This window comes from Aedes albopictus, chromosome 3 (assembly GCF_035046485.1).
Source record: "Aedes albopictus strain Foshan chromosome 3, AalbF5, whole genome shotgun sequence".
NCBI classification, from domain to species: Eukaryota; Metazoa; Arthropoda; class Insecta; order Diptera; family Culicidae; genus Aedes; species Aedes albopictus.
The window spans coordinates 168,246,077-168,267,158 of NC_085138.1; the positions used below are offsets into that span (position 1 = coordinate 168,246,077).

At 41.6% G+C, this 21,082-nt stretch overlaps 1 long non-coding RNA gene across 1 annotated transcript in view; it reads left to right on the top strand.

Moving 5' to 3' along the window:
• Positions 1-19,696, top strand: part of LOC115257066 (uncharacterized) — a 52,506-nt gene extending 32,810 nt beyond the window's left edge. The window contains exons 2-3 of the long non-coding RNA XR_009999391.1: positions 7,492-7,880; positions 11,732-19,696. This is a non-coding gene — a long non-coding RNA (uncharacterized LOC115257066). The remainder of the gene's footprint in view (positions 1-7,491; positions 7,881-11,731) is intronic.
• The last annotated feature ends 1,386 nt before the right edge of the window (positions 19,697-21,082 follow it).

Genomic DNA, 21,082 nt, shown 5'->3' on the forward strand with positions numbered 1-21,082 from the left:
ACATTTTCTATACTATTTAGAAGGTGGTACATTCCGCAAAACATGCTTATTTTATTGTTCAATGATGTTGTTCTAATCGTTCAAAGACATGAATAAAACGTTCTAGTAATATCTATCGTTTTGATCAACATATAGGACGATAATAATGACGTCACTTGTTTATGTCCAAAACTGTTGTTTGCCAATAATAGCCTACCTTGTCTTATTGTATGCCGTGTATGTGTTATGGTAATTAAATTGTTCTAACCTTGGATAACATTACGTTAACTCACTAGTTCATCTCATCCCACCCGTTTCAATTTGCCTCGGTGTATCTTATTTTCGGTGTTGATAAGATAGTTCAAATCAGTGAATGTCAAAAAATACATGCTCTGTTTTTAGAATGTTTTGAATTGGTATACATATTGGTATTCTTATGTAAGATGTTCGTAATCGCAATTTGAATTTGGTATGGAGCAACGTATTCGCCTTTATTCACTTTGCCACTGTTTCCTGGACTGTTTCACTGGTCCAGGACTCATACGTCTTCGTGTAGAAAAATAATTGAAAATATCGACAGGAAAGTAAGATAAACGCAAAAATATATTTATCATTTTGTGGAGAATATCTTTAAAAAATCAATAGGCAGTACCAAGCTTGTCAATAGAGCTAGCTTTTTTAAAATCTTTGCTAGTCAATTTCCATATGGAGGGATTGAATAACAAAAAATCAAGATCAATCAATGATGTCACCATAGTTTCATAACACAATCAGGACAAAAACTTGTTGAGCATACGTGATTTTTTACTTTGTATGTGTTTTTGGGAAGTTTTTATGTGACATTTCTAGAAAAATACCTATAAAATTCAAATTTCACCAAATAACAAATTGTGAATAACTCTAAAACGGATAGAGAAAACGCCATGCTGTCTTCGGCAAAGTTTTTCCTCATAAAATTTCCTATCTTTTTATGGAAATTGTTTTAAATTAGCATAAGGTTCAGATACTTTTTGTGATGGGTAAAATGCACAGTATATCAAAAAATGACAAATCTTAGTAAATTAAAAAATTCAGTATCCAAAAGTTACCTGCAAAACATGTCGTTAATTATTTTTCCCAAGAAGTTTGGATCCATATCAAGCTGTAAAAAATATAAAAATAGTGGGTATTGCCAATTTTTGTGCGGTAAAAAATATTTGTGTGAAATTTTTTTGAAAAATGGCCATTTTTCAAAAAAATCGCTGGGGCGACCTCTAAACGTCATTTCTGAAAGTTGCCGTCATACAAAAGTTTATTTCTAACACTCTTAGCTATCATTTGCAGGGTGAGCCCCCAAGCTTTTTGACCATGTGCAATTTTTGGGACAACCTAATGTATAGTAGTTCTTCCAAATGTAAATCGGTTTTTATGATGGTTTAGAGTCTCACATTAAACGTCGAAATACACACACAGTAACTGTGAGATGAAGCTACAATACTCATCAACGTATTCGACCATGTGTGGTGGTCGATTGGTGATTTTCATGAAACACATGTGCCCTTTGACGTAAAATATGGAAAACAGATATCTTTAGTACACGCGTGCTCTTTGTTTTGGCCAACAAAAATACAGTTTACATTTTATTGTATCTGCAAAATTTTTATACAGTTTTTGTTAGTATTTTTTTACGAATACAACGTTTACCTAACTTAGGAAATTGTATTAGTTGGCTTATTTCATTTGATTTGTTCCAGCTGGATAACAGCTTTCATACCAAGGGGTAGTCACTCTACACACTTTATTTGTGCCAACGGTGTCGACCAGTGTGCACTGATGTGCCTTAGTGTGCCGAGGTCAAGGCCGAGGTGCTGATGTGCCGAGGCTCCAAAATGTATTATGGTGGCTGCTATAAAAAAGCGACGCCGCACTGGGATTATTTGTTCTTAGCAACCGTGGAATTTATTTAACTTCATTGTTTTTGCTATTTCCTAAAATATCAACGAAAATCATTCAGGATATTTTTTTTTTTTCAAATTTGAAGAGAACTTGCTAATTGTATTGTTTCTTATTTTAGGTTAATGGCGTTTGGACTTATACTGACACAAGCCCAGGAATGAACCTAACACCCGATTTAACAGGATTTAACTATTGTTCATCTCGTCCTTGCAACTTCCGTGATAAGCTTGTTTTTCTAAACTTGATTCTGTAGAAAAAAAAACTATTGTCCAAAGATTTCCAATGTTTCCTGACCTGGATAGTGCAGGACTCGACAAGTGAGAATGAATGACCACGAATAATACGGCCTCTGTGTAACATCCCAAAAGTTAAATCCCAGCTAGAAGGGTTGCTCATGCTCAAGCTCCAGCCGTCCTGTCTGAGTTTTTGAAAAAAAAACGGAAGTATCTTTTGGCAAATTTAATAAATTCATCTTATGTTGTATTTTTACTTATAAAAAAAACTTTCGAACATTTTATTAACTGTCCTGGGTTTACTACTAACTATTTTTTGATTATGAACGTTCAAAATATTTCGCACCATAATTGGAACGTTGTCCGTGTATTGTCTGGATTGGTTGGACCTTCAGAGCAGGGAAAGTCTGATGTAGATGGACTTTTAGCTTGTCTGCTTTTGGATTGGATTGAGATGGCTGGTTTAAGGCTGGTACGTAAATCGACCACTTGAGGACGAAACCGATAAGCGCAATGAGAGTCTCCTGATCTAGCTTCTGTCCGGGAATATTTGGCAGTTGCTGTCTTGGACAGCAACAATAGAAACAATAATTCGGTACCGGTATAGCTAACTGAATCTTTAATCCTGTAGATTGAACAATGCATTTAAAAATCTACAAATGGGGATGATTGAAGAAACCAGGGGGATTAACTTTCATTGCTTTTAAAGTTATCAATATTGTAACCTAATCACGACAGCTGCCTGTGGATCATTTCTGTTCTTGCGTAAATAGAAGTCCAAACGCCATTAGCCTAGAATAAGAAAGAATATCATTAAATTTGATACAAATTAATCAACCAGAAAATTCTGACGATGACAGCTAATTTATTTACTTCGGAGCTCAAGGTTTGCTGGGATTATTTTGGATCAATTTCAGTTCAGTGGTACCCAGATATTGTCAAATTTATTTATAGCATACGCCATTATGGCATCTGTGCAACATATGTGCCATTCGGTGCCACTGCTGTGCCCGGTGTGCCCAAGGCACACTGTGTAGAGATTAGAATAACTAGCCACAGAAGTCCAATGTCGCGGCTGTTCGTGTGACTAACATCTAGTTTGCCACGCCCTTACAGCGTCATTAGCGGTACTATAAGTGTCAAATAAATTTTGTTTACTAAAACAAAAGATCCTCTTCACGATGGATACTTACAAACAATCAATTATGGCAAATAAAGTTGTTAATATAATTGATTAGGAAAAGCGACTACAGCGCCATTGGAGTTCTAGTGTATTTCTATTGTGTAGAGTGACTACCCCTTGTTTCATACGCAATGTAGAAACCTATCAATTTTATATAAATTTTAAATCAGTTTTTCTTGATAGTGAACTAAGCGAACTGTACTGAAATCGCATCTTATAGCTGCTCTCACTTTTGATGTTCAACAGATGTATTTAAACACAGTTTCGCGTAACTGATGTTTTTCGTATGGGTAGTCTGTCACAAATTTAAAGATTGCTTTTCGACGTTTCCCGTAAAATAAGTTCACATTCTAAAGCATCTATCATTGGTTCGAGTCACATCAAAAATACTTCAAAGTATGTATTACCAAAAGCATGTTTCCGAATAAATTTATTCATTATGCTGTAGTTCCAAATAACAAAACTTATCCAAAACACTCCTGTTTTGACAGTTACCGTATCCAAAATCCAACGCCAACGTTCAACATCGCATGTAGCATTGCTGATCGGTGATGACACACTTTCAACACATTATGCACGTCTCTTCTATAAATAAATGGTTATCTTTCAATAAAATGCGTTTTATTTAGGCAATAGTGTAGTAGGAAATAGGTTTCGGCCTTCTGTTTATGACACTAACCAACATGTAGGTATGTAATGATCTCGAAAACTCCAAAATAGCCAGGAAGTTTATATAAAGGTTAATGAAGTACTATATCGTTATTTAACGAATATATCAGGCCAAACATTTCAATAGGTCCTATCTGCATTTGAGAGGCTCTCTTTGTTCACTTTCTCTTTCAATTATTGCAATGTAATGATGCACTTTTCAACTATTTTTGCAGTACAAATCAAAAGACAATTGTTTTGACCTTCGTTCAATGCAAGGAGACAATCATAATACAAATAAACAGCTGAGATATTAACGAAAGAGTGGGAAACCATAGAGAGCCTCTCTTCTGCAGATAGGACCTTTAGACATGTTTGGCCTTATATGATTCAAAATACTTGACTAATTACCACTTTGGAAATGAATTACTATGATTTAATTCTTGATTTAATTTGATCTAAACTTGATCGCGTTGGCTCCAGTAGGAACTGAGTGTTTATCGTCACAATGTAAAGGCTGTCTTAATACTTACAACGAACATAATTGTACGCAGTGGACTCGATTGTACGATCAATACCCAGCCGGCTCATCGGTATCATAGTCCAATTATTTCCGAAGTTGTTGGTGGTCTGCATCCATGATTTGGATTTCTGAAATCGTAGTAACTCACCTGTTTTCCCTTCCAGTAGAACTTGTATAGCGATCCCTTAAGTCAAACAGTCTGTAATCAGCACTTTGCTATTCGGTCACCAGACAATTTATTTTCCAACAGATGTATCGCCACCGGCTAACATTGGCCCCGAGATTTGTCCAGTTCCTGGTGTTCGTCACACTTGACTTATTGAATAGTAGTTTCCTTTTTCCATTTTCCTATGCACTAAAATAGCATAAAAATGTTAGGTTAATCTCTCCACCATATCCTATGGTCATCCCGTCATACATTGAAAAGTTTTTTTTTCCAAAGACCAATTTTGCATTTGCAAAGGTACACTCAAGTTAAAACGGATTGATCCACACAGTCTATATTTATGGAACTCTGCTCAACCTTTCGGGAAAACAGCCTGTATCTGAGCCGAATTCCCATGGTATCTTGCTTAGAGCTTCCATGGTACCAGCTCAACCATTCGGCCAATCAATGGTTATCCAACCAGATTCCCTAGGTGTCTTTCTTAGGTTTCATCTAATTTTCTGTTCTTTGCTCAACCTTCCATTATGGAATTCACCTTGTGCTATATTCCATAAGTCTCGGTGGCTTGCCAGAAAATTTTTATTCTCCGCTCAACCTCATTATGGAAATCATTCTACAATATTACCAGATTCCATAACTATTGGTGTCTTGCCAGGAGTTTTTCTACTCTCTGCTCAACCTCATTATGGAAATCGTTCTTGCAATTTCCCATAAATCTTGGTATCTTGCCAGGAGTGTTGATACCATTCCAGAAAGGGCTTATTGAAATAAGAGTATCAGAATTTGACCTCTTCAATTCCAATAATTACAACCACTCTTCTTTGGACAGGGTTTATTTCACTTCGAGATATTCAGTGAAGCGGTCTCTCTCTCCTGCATTCCGGGTTCTAGTGTTCAGAATTGTCCCAATGCATGGATATAGAATTGATTATCTACTCCGTGTTCTGCAATATGTGCATACTTCATCCCTAAGAGCATACTTTTCTATATTTCCATCGAGGCGACATTCTCACTAGAAGCCATCCCTAAGAATACCAGGTTTCTTTCCCCCTCGGGGACAGCCTTGTGGTTTACTTACTGATATCCGAAATTTGCCTAAACTTTCCGAGTTTTCCGTCGTCTCCAAATGTAGAAATAAGTCTTGATGGCTTGGTGGTTTGAATGGAATTGAATATTTTATTAGGTGTCATAAATTTCCACAGCTAAGGCTACCTAGATTTATCTAGCTTACTAAGTTCCTACACTCGTGATCATGCTTGGCATCGTCCATTTACTAACGAAGTCGCAATAGGGCCGTTTTAAGGTCCATGCTTATGTTGGACTTCGTGAACGCAAAGTCGATGATCTTGCTAAGCTACAGCACAGCCACCTCCATTGCAGGCAGCTCGTCTCGTTTTTAGTTGATGGCCCTCCGTCTACTGTCTCTCCCGGCAGGCTAGCCGGGGAAATAATCAGAGCTCCCACGTTGGAGCTGCGTGCGCAGCTTCCTGCTCCTGACTGACTCCTCACTTCTTCTTAACGGAGACCTAGCTTATCAACTTATTGCGAAGGGGTTAGCCTCGCCGTTACCTGCACCGCTCCATTTTTTATTTTTGTTAAGTTGACGGGAAAAGAGGTTCCCCGTGCCAGAGCCCTGTATTAACACGGTAAGGGACGAAATGCTGTGGGGACCGCCCAGGTCCCAGCTACCCCACAGACTCCGTTAACGATCGAGCATCTTTTTCACTACCTTGATCACTCATTCCTCGTCACGGGTCGTTTGACACCTTGAATTTGGGTTAGTAGTCCTATTCTTAGCCGGCGACTACGCATCTGACTCGCAAAAAGGGAGGTTCGTCAGGCCCCGGGACTGTAATCCCAGCTGATTGTCTCGGAGAAACACAAGGTACACTACGCGAAGTATGGGAAAAATACTGTGAAGGGCGCCCTGGTACTCCACCATTAATTCCGAGGCACGGTAAGCATATAGCCGCATAACACCATGAATTAGGGGTCACCTAACTAGTGATCTTTTTCCACTGGAACCGTAGTGCACAGTCCGTAGTGCTACTCTAAACTAGTTAAACCAACCGCTACTGACACTATATAGCTATCTTGGCTTCAGTTTATCATGTTAAATGGTCAGCGAGTCGCATGCTTTTGAAATGTAGGTAGGGTATGTGTTCCATAATTAATCTCACGCTCCCATATTCATCATATTCGAAAACAAGCGATTACGGCACTGATTGGTTCCGTTTTTTTTTTGTTTTCATGCGTGCTCACTTCTAACAAAAAATACATAAAAATGAGAAACAAAACAAACAGCGCTTCAATCCTCTGTTTTTCGTGGGATTAAAATGGGAGCCACATGATTAAGAAGGGAACCAATACCCTATATGCGGGCTTTCCGTTTGGGCAGACCTTAAAGAACGCGGTCATGGAGGCGCATGGTTACTTTTCATTTTTACTTCACAAGCCTGTCTTCGTTGACTTCGTTGAACAAATCGTAAGCACAGTTTAGGCTAGTCACCCATCCCTACGCACATCAGTGCTCGCCAGCGCGACATTATAGCAGCGCAATATCTCAAAGTACCTAGTACCCATCCCCCAGAGATGACTATCGATCAAAGGTGATATGCTTGGGGCTTGAACGAACGGGCTTCTAGCACTAGTAGGTATAATACCAAGTTTGCTATCACCTGCCTACCACCTCATCGCAACGACGACGACGACGACTGACCGACTGGAACTCGGACTGGAACTGGGAGTGTAAGTGCAGTAGCAGCAATTTTTCTCTAATGTTGTTGTATTCCTCGCTTCTCTTCTCGTCGTTCCTCTGCTTTAGGGAGGTGCCCACGACGGTACTAGCGCAGCGTGCTTGGCGCAACAGTAGGCAGTAGGTAAATCATCATCGTCTACCCCGCGTCGTGGTGCGTCTGTGTCACGTTGCGCCGAGAGGAGACCTGTTTGTGCGGTCGGTCCTGCTGGCCGGTCTTCCCCGTTTGACAAATGCCCCAGCCAGCAGCCCTGGCTGGTCGTCCGCGTGCTGTGGTCAACGCAATCAGGTGGTCGGATAATTGAAATAAATTTCTGGTAGTGACAGACACTATTCCAGTCCATCAAAGCAAAGTGGGAACCGCACAAAAAATATTACGGTGGACACCGAAGTGATAAAACAGCATCTGGTGTGGCAGTCAGCTGAAAAGGGAATTAGTAATACGGTGCTTCATTACGGTAAGTTTGCGTAAAAACTATCATTGGAACTATAAACGCCAGTTTGCATGTTTTGCTACTCAGGATATATTCACCTTACTTACATATGAGAAAGTTTATGTTTTTGTTCCATTTTATTAGGTTTTATGCCTGATATTGCTTAAGAATGAACGGTAAGGTTGACCGTAGCACCTTACAAATGTCAATTTCTTGATTTTGCTTTGGCTAATCAAGCCATGTGGGAAATTATACTGTTGAAATTGCTTTGACATCCATGTGCACAACAGAACATGTGCTCGATGAACAAATACAGATTTGAATTATGAAAAGAAATCAACGTACTCCGGTGAGACTCTCGGCCTGCTGGCGACGGAGATAGTCGAGTGACTCCGTAGCTTGAAGGAATAGAAGCGCCCGTCTAGCGAATTGGGAGTCGTGAGTTCGAGTCTCACCAGAGCACTTGGATACCTTTTCATAATTCAAATCTCAATTTGTTCATCGAGCACATGTTCTGTTGTGCACATGGATGTCAAAGCAATTTCAACAGTGTAATTTCCCACATGGCTTGGTTAGCCAAAGCAAAATAAAAAAATTGACATATGAAATCATAATTTCATGACATGACATTTTTTACTTGATTCTTGATTTGTGATTCATGATAACTAAGACTCTTATCTTCGCAGCATAGAAAACAAGATATTTCAAGTATTTAATCAAAAATTAGTAAAACTCATAGGAGTTGTTGAGAAATTTTGGCCAAAATCAGGACAAGCCCTGCCTAATTAGGACGGATGGTAACCCTAATGATAACTGGATCGGATTTGTTTCCATGTGATAATGTGGAGCGGACCTGAGGTGATGGTTAACCCTTATGTGGCCGACAGGGTACGCGGGTACCCAGCGCCCACTTAAAAAGCACGGTGTAGAAAAAAGCAAAAAGTTTGTCGGTCACATAACGGTTAAAGCACGTGACTACCATGCCAAGGACCTGGGATCGAATATTACTCCCGACCAGAGATGCCATATATACTTATTTATACATGCATTATACAAATTTTGAAGCATCCGTACAGATTTCGTTTTATATGAAATACAGATTTTTGAGCTAGAGGGGCCATTTTATTTTTGTATGAGATACAGATTTTTCAGCAAAATTTTGTATGGGATACAGATTTTTGAAAATAGTGATACTGTTATCATGAAAATGAATTACAATTTAATGAGAGAAAGTTGTTTGAATTTGCGAATTCATCGTTTAGTTAGAGTGCTTGGTTTGGGGGGCGGTTTGAGAACCCTATCGCTCTGGGCAGCGCTACCAATGAGGGGAGGCGTTTAGAATTCCTCAACAGATGGCTTTGCGCTTTGGTTGGGTGGATGACAGGCCATGCAGCGGATCTGGGAAAACGCATTCGTGGGCGAGTGTGATGTAAATTGATGAGGTTGGGAAGAGAGAGATCGATGGGACGGTGGGCTGATTTGTATTTCGACCGTCAAAGTGGAAACACCGTGAAGATCGGGAGTCCTGTGGAGTGAATTGACCGAAGAGAAAGTTTTTTTTTGTGGAGACAGGTCGCACAGTTACCATCTTGTGGACGGAGCGTTGATTCCTGCATAATCCGGAATCGTCGTGGATAAGTACCCACCGGAGTCCTATTGTTGTTGCGGTGCGCGCTGCCTTTGCACCCTATTCGCCGTTGGCCGATATTTCCACCGGCCGCACGTGGTCACCGGGTACTCACCACCGTTGCGAACCCACTATCGCTGCGGGAATCCTGCCGCCTCCCTTCGTGAACGCCATTGTTGTGCGACACCCGACATCGCCGCCACGTTGCTTGCGGCCTACGAAGCTCTCTCCCACCGAATACGTCCCCGCCTGAAAGCCTGCTGGTATTTCACCGTGCCGGAAGTACCGTCTGGCCCCAAAGACCAATGCACAGGTCCCCATTCCGGCCACTGGAGTAGATCAAGCCAAGCTCGCCACTATCGTGAGGTCCTTCACCAACTCCTTGCCACTGCCGCGGTGGACGCCGCTACGGAACCGACACCGTCGACCCCGCCGGTCGCCTACCAGCCGAGCCCCTCGCCGCCATTGCGGTGCCCACCTCTACGGATTCGAAACCATCGGCCTCGCCGGCCGTCTGCTAGCCCCTCACTGTCGCCGCCGCGAAGCACGCCGCTACCGAACCACCACCGCCTAGGGCGGTACACGCCGCTACGAGACCGGCACCTATACCCTCTCCGGTTACCGGCTACCCCACGCCGCTACTGCTGGACGCAGCATTCGCTTTTCGTACCTCGGAGTAAGTAATATAAGGTTTAAAAACTAATCCCCATATTCTAGCTCGCTAAATAAATCCGAAGACCTCCCTACTACCTCCTCAACGACCCTGGGACTCGAGGACACAAAAGAGGCCTTTTGTGCATGCCTCGTTGGCTGCCGTTGGCTGGCCCAGCAGCCTGAGGTTTAGATCGATTCCCCCTCTGGGTCTCGATACACACGTCCTCGAGGAGCGGTAACAATGCAGATATTTCAAAAAATCATCTGGCATCTCTGCTCCCGACAAACATAAAAAATAGAAGGGAAGGGAAGTAAAGCGTGGGTCCCGAGATGAACTAGCCTAGGGCTGAAATTCTCGTTAATACAGATAGAAAAAAAATCAATGTGATAAAAATCCCAAAAAAATCACAAACCTGTCGTGATTGAGTTATAGAAATGTTAGATTGAAATTAACATTAGCAATTATTGCATAAGCAGACGATACCCAGGTAATAATTTGATGCTGTACAAACGTTTCTCCAACTATTTTGAATCACCCATCATTTGAACAAAAGCTGAGCACAAGAGGCACAATCCTTTATTCAGCTCCCAAATATCTAATTTTGTTGATTTTATTCAACCTTTAGCTGATTTGAGGTTCATTGGAAGGCTGATTTAGGGCTTAATATGCGCTTAATCAGTTATCAATCAAATTTATTAATTGTGTAAAAATAAAATAAAAACACTTTCATGAGCCTATTTTTACTATTAGCTGCGTCTATTTCCAGAAAAGATGTTTAGGAATGTATAAATTAATCTGTAGGAAAACTGGGAATTGAACTCGATCCGCCTGATTTATAGTCACTCACCTTAGCACCTACACCATACATAATTGTAAGCATATCCTCGAAAACAAGAGCATTACTTGTTGTGTTTGAATAGTCAAGAAAATAAGTTGAGCTAAGTCTGTATTGAGGCTGAAGAAGCGATGTGGACTTCACGAAAACCATGCTTGGGTTAGCTGCTTGAACAACAGTTGATTAATTTTGCATGTTGGTGTATGTTTTTAATCTGGTTACCTAGATGAATAATATTCTATTCAACTTGATATTCAGCCATCTGTGTATTGCTGATTGAAGTAGTTGAACAAGCCACACTTCAGACCAATATTCAGCTGTCATTGTGTTCAGCCATTGACACCATTAACCAGCTATTGTTCAGCTAATAATCTCACCAGCATTCATTGTTATTTGGGTATTTGGCTCCAGTGGTGTAGGCAGAAATTTGCTCTGGGAGGGATTTACGATTATCAAAAGTACCATTTTTTTAATTTGACACTAACATTTCGAAAACAGAAATGAATAATAAGGTCGTAAATATTCAATTTGAGTCGTAGTTTTAATATAACGGCGCAGCCGAAACGTTGTTTCGTCGTAAAGCGTTTTATACTGAAAATTTGTTCCAGAGCCCACTGGTGGGCTCCATAAACTCTTAACATATCTATGGACTTATTAGAAGCAATCTGACTGGCATTGACATTTCTGATTTTTTTAATTTTCCAGATAAAATGGCAAATGAAACGCCGCTAATCACCCCGTCTATTTTCTTTCTCCAGGTTGGCTCCTGTGGAAGCACCACTAAGGGAAAAAGAATAAAACTCTTAATGTGATCAAGTGCAAAGTTTTTAATTGAAGAAGTCAGCTCACCGTGGGAGCAGCAGTAGTGGGAGCAGGAAAAAGTTGCACTTCAGTGTGACATCGGGTCCCCCGGCGACGACGATAGCAGTTGAACAAGATCAACACAAGAAGGAGAAAGAGGAGAAGAAGAAGGAGGCTACCGACCAACTGACAAAGAAGACCAACCGCATCTCGGGAAGGAAGCAAACAAAGTGTAAGACACTACCGCACGCGGCGAAAGCGGAAGGTAGCAGGAATCACTTTGTTGCTGCAATTGTGTGAATTTCCATTTCAAAGAGTCCGGTGTGAAGGTGGAAAGCTCTGGAAGCAAGGAAGCGACGGAAAGTGTGAGTGTGTGTGGGTGTGTGAGAGAGGAAGCCGAAGCCGAGTGGGGTTGAAAAGCTTGCATTGCGGTCAGTGAGTGGGTGGGTGGGCGCGCCTTGGAAGCGCGTAGTGTAGCAAAAAGGAAACAAAGGTGTCTGATACCGGCGAGTCCAGTGAAACGGAGCAACAACAGGCCGACCGATGTAGTGATAATCTTCCGCCGTCAATCTCGCCGCCGTCGCCGTTGCCGCCGCAGTCGTCGTCGTCGTCGTCGTCGATGGCAACTATTGATTCAGGTGAGTGGAAAACGGAAGCAACTGCTTTATTACCTCCGTGTCCTGTTGCATTTGTTGTCAGGTGCGGGCATCCCTCGAACTCTGCCAGCCAGAGGCGCGTCCTTGTGCGAGTAGCACTTTCAATCTGGAAACGTTATTAACAAGTCATCAAGCATATACAAAAATGTGAGTGGTTATTACTTTTACGATGAGGCACATGTGTCCAGCGAGGTATGTGCATGTTTTATGGCTTTCCGCTTGACAAAGTGACAGCGGGTTAATTGTTTTTTTAGGGTAATGGTCTCGTGCCTTTCAACTTTATAGTTTCATATTGTATGGCGATAAACATGATTTATGACTTTTTTTTTATATTGTTAGCGTATCGTCCCAACTGGAATAAAGCCTGCTGCTCAATTTCTATGAGTACTAACTTACTTTCTCCGTGGTCGTGCGGCTAGTGTCACCAAGCTCTTAGTCGTATCATGCTGAGGAGCGTGGGTTCGACTCCCGCCGCAGCTGTCCGGAAAAGTTTTCGGCTTTGCCACTGCTAGTCCGTTCAAAGAACGAAAAAGCTCACTGGAAGCATTGAACGTGTCCGTGTCTTTTATTATTAAAAAGAAGATCTCCATCCTGGGCGATTGCTCGACATCGCCTTGGTCTGCAGCCAGGTCAAATTTCTGTCAACTTCCTCGCTCCAGCTCCTCCGTAGAGTGTGACCGAATCACCTCCACTTTCGCTCCCGAATTTCTGTCGCTATCGGCTCCACGTTGGAGATCTTATTGTGAAGCCACTACCGTGCACGAATTATATATGACAGGCATCTATTGATGAAGACCTGCAGTCGTTGAGTGTTCTCCGCTGATATACACCAAGTTTCACAGGCGTACAGCAGCATAAATTTCACGCTCGAGTTGAAAATTCGGATTTTGGTGCGTCGACTAATCTGGTTGTTTTTCCATACATTTCTTAAACTCGCAAAAGCAGTCCTTGCCTTCTTGTACTTTTGTACCTATGTCGATCTTGGTGCCGCCATCGGCTGCCATTCGGCTACCAAGATATTGAAGGCTTTCAAGATTCTCCACTGATTGCCCAGCTACCCTAAAGCTGAAAGGGTTGACCGTGATTACATCTAAAAATTTGGTCTGGTTGACGTTGATGGTAAGACCTGCCGCTGAGGAGCGATTGGCAAGATCATCAAGCTTGCTCTGCATATCAGAGCGCCGTTGAGCTAGGAGAACAACGTCATCAGCCAGTTCGAAGTCATTTAGGTGTTCCATGGTAATGGGCTGCCACAGCAATCCACGATATACAACCTTGCCACACTCCAGCAACGACCCGGATGGGATCGGACAAAACACCGTTGTGCACTACTCTGCACGAAAATGCCCTGTACTGTGCTTCAATGAGGCCGATGGGGCCCTTGCGCCTGAGGGCTTCCCACATGTTTTCGTGATTAAGATGGTCGAAAGCTTTTTCGTAATCAATGAACACCAGGTAGAGAGACTCTTGGAGTTCATTGATTTGCTCCAGAATGATACGGAACGTGACAATATGGTCCACAAAGGATCGTAAGGCACGAAATCTTGCTTGCTGCCGTCGGAGAGTTGCGTCAATCTTCTCCTGTATCCGGTTATGGGTCACTTTGCAGTAATGATACCCCATCATTCATCAATCATCGCATACTGCCAGGTTACCTTTTTTTGGGCGCCTTTACTAAGACGCCTTGTAGTCGACCGGAAATGTCTCGGTTTCCCATACGTTGCAGAATAATTGCTGCAGCAGTGTTGTGCAGATACTACGGGGTTCGCTTTGAGCATCTCGGTTGATATGCGATCGGCCCCGGGTATTGTTCGATTTCATGCTACAGATGACTGTTTCTATCTCCTGCAATGATGGAGCTTTGGTGTTGTAATGCGTCGAATCCTTGGCGGATCATGCTGAGTTGTTGGTGATATGGCCGACACTGGAAAAAGGTTTCCAAAGTACTCGAACCAGGTCAGCCGGGTCAGTCAAGACGTTGATCGCAGACGAATGTCACCGGTATTTGCGGCTTTCTCGCCTTCGTCTCCTAGGGAGTTCATCCACGCTCTTTTGTCCCGCCTACATGAGCACTTCACTTCCTTCTCGAGAGCCGAATAATGCTGACGGGCTACGGCTTTGGCTCCTCGTGTTTTCGCACGCTCTATCGCGGCTCTGACGTTCCTTCACACCTCTATCTTTCTCCAGGTGTCAGCTATGATCAACTGCTTTCTCTGGGTGCATAGCTCACCCAAATTAGGCGTTCTTGATGGTGCTCCATTGATCTTTTACGCTTCCACCTGCTGAAATATCCGCAGCACGGTTCTCTAGCTCCTCGATGAAGGACCTTTCTATCGCAGTCACTTCCAGTCGGCGTGTGTTAAACCGCCGCCAGATTTTTTCCTCCTGTCGATGGATCCTAGCAATGCGCAGTCGGATTTCGCCTATTAGGAGATGATGGTCGGACGCAATGTCGGCGCTACGTTTGTTCCGCACATCAAGAAGGCTCCGTCTCCATTTCGGCTGATGCAGATGTGGTCGGGGCCCATATAGCCGAGGCGGTAAACGCACGGGTATTCAGCATGACCATGCTGAGGGTGACGGGTTCGATTCCCGGTCAGTCCAGGAACTTTTCGTAAAGGAAATTTCCTTGACTTCCTTGGGCATAGAGTATCTTCGTGCCTGCCACACCGATATACACATGCAAAATAGTCATTGGCAGAGGAAGCTCTCAGTTAATAACTGTGGAAGTGCTCATAGAACACTAAGCTGAGAAGCAGGCTTTGTCCCAGTGAGGACGTTACGCCAAGAAGAGAGAGAGAGAGAGAGATGTGGTCGATTTGATTTTCCGTGACGTCATCACGGTAAACCCATGTCACTTTGTGCACTGGTCGATTAGGAAAGAGCGATCCCCCAATCACCAAGTCACTGTTGCCACAAAACTCTGCAAACAGCTCACCGTTTTCGCTCATTTCTCCGAGACCATGGCGTCCCATGACGTGCTCATAGTCCGAGTTGTCGGAACCAACCTTCGCGTTTAAGTCGCCCATGAGGATCTTGATATCACCTTTCGGAATCTTGTTCACGACACTGTAGCATTGGGCAAATCTGACTGAGACATCGACTTTTGTGAATCGATTCGAATCGGATCAGCAGAATCGATTCACCGATTTAATCGAATGATTTGAATCGATGTTTTCACATCGATTCGATATTATAAAATATTACAAAACTATAAAATAATTCGTTTTCTGCATTATTTGTCTAAATAAATTCAATATCAAAATATTAGAACACTTCGCGACTTTGATTGGAAAACGAATAAAACGTAAAAAAGTGCATTCTAAAAAAAAAATGAATCGAATCGAAAGAAAAATGCCCAGAACTCTGAGAAGTTTTGCCATATAGTACTGAAAAAAGAGACTCCTCCAGAATTCTGAAAGAAGTTCCTCTAGAACTATTAAAGAGATTTCTTCAGGATGCTGAAGAATGCGGGAAATGATTGCACCAGAATCCTGAGCGACATTATCTAGAAAAGAAAACAAGACTCTTCCGGTATCTTAGAAGGAATTCACTCTGAATTCTATTAAGGATTTTCCTGGAATCCTGAGAGAGATTACTCCATATCTATGAGACGGATTGTCTCAGAGTCCCGAGAGGGATTCTCCCAGAATCCTGTGTTAGATAGTCTCAGAATCCTAAGAGAAGCTTTCCCTTGGGTTCTCTCAAAATGTTCCAGATTCGTAAATAGAATTATCCTAGAATCCAGAAATAAATCCCCCCAAAATCGTGAGAGGAATCCCAAGAGCTTTTTTTTACATTTGAGATAAATTCATCTGGAATTGTGAGATTCCCACTAAACAAAAAAGATTTTCGGAAATCTAAGATGAATTCCCCAAGAAACTTAAAATAAATGACTAGAATCCTAAAAAGCGTAGCTTAGAACCCTAAGAAGGCTTCCAGAATTCTGAGAAAGGTTCCCTCAAAATACTGGGCGAGTTTGCTAAAGAAACCTGAGATATACTCTCACATAATTCTGGAAGATAGGACTCCCCCAGAAACTTGAGAAGATTCCTCCAGAATTCTTTTAAGCATTCTCCCAGAATTCTCCTAAACTTCCTTCCTTTAGAATGCTGCGAATAAGTATTCCATAATCCCGAAAGGTATTCTCTAGAATTCTACGAGTGATTCCTCCAGAATCCTGAGAGGGATCATAAGAGGGGTTCTTCCAGATTCTTGAGAGAAATATAACCTAAGAGGGATTTTTCTTCTAGAATGGACTTCTCCAGCATCCTGAGAAGGATTCTCTGGAATTCTGAAAGGTATTTCCACATAGAACAGAAAAAATACTGCAGATTTCTGACAGACATTGCCCAGAATCTTTGAAAGGACTCCCCTAAACTCCTGAAAGGGATTATCCCTGAACTCTGAGAGTGATTCCTCTAGAAAAATTATACCAATATCTCGACAGAATCTTCCTATAATGAAGTCAGGGATGTTCCATGATTACTACAAGGGATGCTTCCAGAATCCTGTAAGAGATTTCTGGGAGCAACTGCTCCAGAATACAGAAAACAAAATTCTACTGGAATTCTCGTAAAATGCTGAGAAGGATTTCTTCCGAATCCTAAGAGGAATCACAAAATAAATGCGAGGGATTCTTCAAAATCCCAATTTCTCTAGAGAACTCTGCCCAGAATCTCGTGAGGGATTCTTCAATAATTGATAATTCCGAAAGAAAGTGCCCTAGAATCTTGAAAATATAGCCCCAAGATCCCAAGGATTTCTCCAAAATTTTGAGAGAAACTTTCCCAGAATCTTGGTGGCATTACCCCAGGAAGCCGAATTTTCAGAGAATCTTGGGAAGAGTATTTCGTGATATTCCCCCAGAATCTTAAAAGGATCTTACGCAGAATCTTCAGAAAGATACCACTGGAGTCCTGCGTGGGATTCCCTCAAAATCATAGGAAATATCCCGGCAGAATTCAGAGAGGGATTTTGCACATGTCTGAGAATGCTGAGAATGATTCTCCAAAAATTCTGGGAGGAGTTCAAAAAAATACTAAAGAAAATTGCTCCGAATTTTTTGTGGGATCCTAACTGAGGGTCTTCCAGAATTCTTAGATAAATCAACCCAGATCATCCAGAAATTAATTATAATCCTGAAAGGGATATCACCCTTGGTAGGGAATACCCCAAAATCCTGAAATGATCCCCTAAGAATCTAGAGAGAGATTCCCTAGAATCACAGACAAGCAGACGTAACACTCTTCGACAGGCCTTGGTACATGGATTTAACGATGAATTTAAATTTCGTTTGATTTCTGCGATCATTCCACCGGAGGTGCTAGAGTTCGATCGCTTTGACGTTTGCTAGTGTACACGTTCCTGAATGATGCAAACAAAATTTACAGATTTGTGTAGTAGTATGCGTATGTCTCGCGTGTTTCTACCAACATGGATTGCCTCAGAATCCTGAGAGAAGTTTTATCTCGGGATTCTCCCAGAATGCTTAGATGCATATCCCCAAAATTCCCTAGCGAATTCTTCCAGAATCCTGAGATAAATTCTCCTGCAGTATTGAAAGGCATCCTAAGAGGGGATCTTCCACATTATTAAGAGAAATTCATCTAGAATCCTGAGAGGGAATCTCAAAAAAAAAAAAAAAATGTTCGGAATGCTGAGAAGAATGCGCTAGAACCCTGAAAGGGACTCTCTGAAGGATTCCTCCAGAAACCTGAGAAAGATTCACTTAGACTCCTGGCAGAGATTGCCCAAGAAACCCGATGTATACAGGTTAGCCTGGTACACGGTTTATATGGGAAAATACAAAAAATGGAAAAACTCAAGTTCCTGTATTCTTTTTGAGTTCCACTTTGGTCCCATATCAACTGTGCAAAATTTCAGATCGATCGGAAAAACTATATTTTACCGCCCGCCATTCTTAGTTTTTCAAACGATTTACTATGGGGAAATTTTACTCCTGCAAAGAAAAATCGCTAGGAGTCACCCCTAGATCCCTAAAAATAAGTCGATGAATGATTTCTGTAGAAAACTTCACTAGGAATCAGACATCTGAAGACAGCAAATCGATGCGACGTTCGTGGAAAAAGTTATTAGGCATCACCCGATCGATAAAATAACGAGATTTTATTATTTATTGTTATTCCTTACACGTTAAACAGCGTTTGCATGCCATTCGGTTTTCAGTCAATAACATTTTTCACATGCTCAGATCGCTTTGCGGTCTTCGGAGGGTTGGTTCCTCGTAAAATTTCCAACAGAAATCATTCATCGATTTAATTTTAGGGGTTAAGGGGCAAGCTGTAGCGATTTTTCTTTGAAAAAGTGATTTTCCCCATACTAAATCGTATGAAAACTTAAAATGGCTGGCGCTAAAATATAGTTTCTCCGATCGGTCTGAAATTTTGCACAGTTGATATGGGACCAAAATGGAACTCAAAAAGTGTGCAGGAGTAAAATGTCTGTTTGTGTCCCACGCTAATACAGGTATACCTCGATTTAGTGGACCCTCGATTGTATGTACGTCGATTTTATGTACATTTTTTAACCCTTTATAAGGCAGTGGCAACTATATTGCCACCTACTGTTTGTATTTTTTTCTGTTTTATAACGATATATTTCAAACTTTTTTTTTTGTTTACGCAAAATTGGGATTACTAACAACGCCTGGTATTTTTTTAGTACCAAACAATGCTTAAACAACAATTTGGGAGCCATTTGTAGTCTCAAAAAATGGCTAAATTTGACCGCGTGAAGAAAATTAGCTCAAACTTATTGTAAAATTATAGATTTTGTAAATATTTTAAGAAATAATCAAATTATGGGTTGACATGAGCTTAACTACACAGTTTATATTATGGGTTAAGCCCTGATCCCCTCTAAAATCTCTTTACCAGCTTTTTGTCGAAGTCAAAAGAAGAAAAGTACCCCAAACGGGCAGTGGCAAGTATATTGCCACCAGCGCTGGTGGCCTAAACGGGCAGTGGCAACTATATTTCCACCTCAAAAGCTCAATTTTGGGGTAAACGGGCAGTGGCAACTATATTGCCACCAGCGTTTTTGGGCTTAACGGGCAGTGGCAACTATATTGCCACCTAGATTTTTGAGAGTTTCTTTCAAACAAAAATTGTTTTGTACATGTAATCATGTATATAATCATTTCCATAATTGTATGCGTTGACAACTCTTCTAGTTTTCTCGGCCTTATAAGGCCGATGCAAATATTATTTTTCTTTTATGTCCGAGACCTTCCATAGGGTACGAGGGGGGGGGGACAAAAATTAATAAAGAACAAACAAAAAAACTATTGAAAAATTACAAATTTTACCAACTATTGAAAAAATATTTTTCAACTATTGAAAAATAGTTGCTTGTAAACATTTTTTCTACTGAAAATGGAGCCACGGGACGCAATTTTTTTTTCGCCCCTTCAAAATTTTGGGATTTTAGAAGGGGGGGGGGGGGGGGGGTGACATAAAACAAATTAAATATTTGCATCGGCCTAAAGGGTTAATGGTAAAAAATATATTTTATATTTTTGAATCGAAACAAAAATCGAATGTAAAAAATCGATTCGGTCGATTTCGAGGGGCTTCAATATCGATTCAAAAAATCGATTAATCGGAACAAAAACATCGATGTTGCGAACATCTATTCAAAATTGCCCAACGCTACACGACAGCATTCAGTTGACTGTAAAAGTTCTTTTTGTCTTGCAATTCGGCAGAATCGGTTGGTGCGTAACATTGGATCATGGTAAGGTTTCGAACCCGTGTTCTGAATCTGGCTACAATTATCCTCTCATAATAGGTTCGCACTTCATGAACGCAGCGTAGGCGTGAGCGCTGAGCAGGAAACTAACTCCATGGTGGCCAGAGTACAGCCCGATGACAATCTGTGTTCTCCAAAGTTCGGCCAACGGACTTTGCTCAGTCTTAGGATCTCAAGCTTCATACGGCATGTCTCATTGGCTAGTTGTGCCAGTTTACCCTGCTGGGCTAGGGTTAATACATTCCAAGTTCCAATTCTTGTCCGTTGTTTCGCGTTAAAAGTCGTTGCCGTTGAACCAGTTCGTAATCTTTCATTTTCGGTTTCTGTAACGGTTTTTGGGTTTCGGAAACAGTAGGTTGTTGGCCTAAGGTCCCGTATCCACCGTGGCGGGGCTGCCACCTTAGGTATAGCTTCCGGTGGGGAGCATTTCATACTAAGTCGCTGGATGCAAGAACAGACGCTGTTTGAGCCGCACCTCCTTGGTGAACAGACGCTTGAGACGTACCTCCTCAATCTAGCTGAAGTCAAAAGGACAACAGTGTCCAGGCTGTACTACCAGCTAAGCATACAACTCTTAGCTGGCGGTCATCGTTTGACTCGTGGAAACATGAGGTAGGACCTTGTGAGGACCAGAGCTTTGTTGGACGCTGTCCTTTTCGACTCACCGTTTTGCATTCTAGGTTTCTACATTTTTTTACCATAATTAACTTTGAGAGTTTTCCCAAAAACATTGCGCATTTTATCATTTCCATTTATTTACAACTTTCTATATGAATGTATAACGAATTTCAATTTTTATTTGCATTTTGAAAGAGAATATTACTAAAAGATTCTAAACGAATTTCTTCAATGTATTTTCTAGAGATCATCTAATGCTAA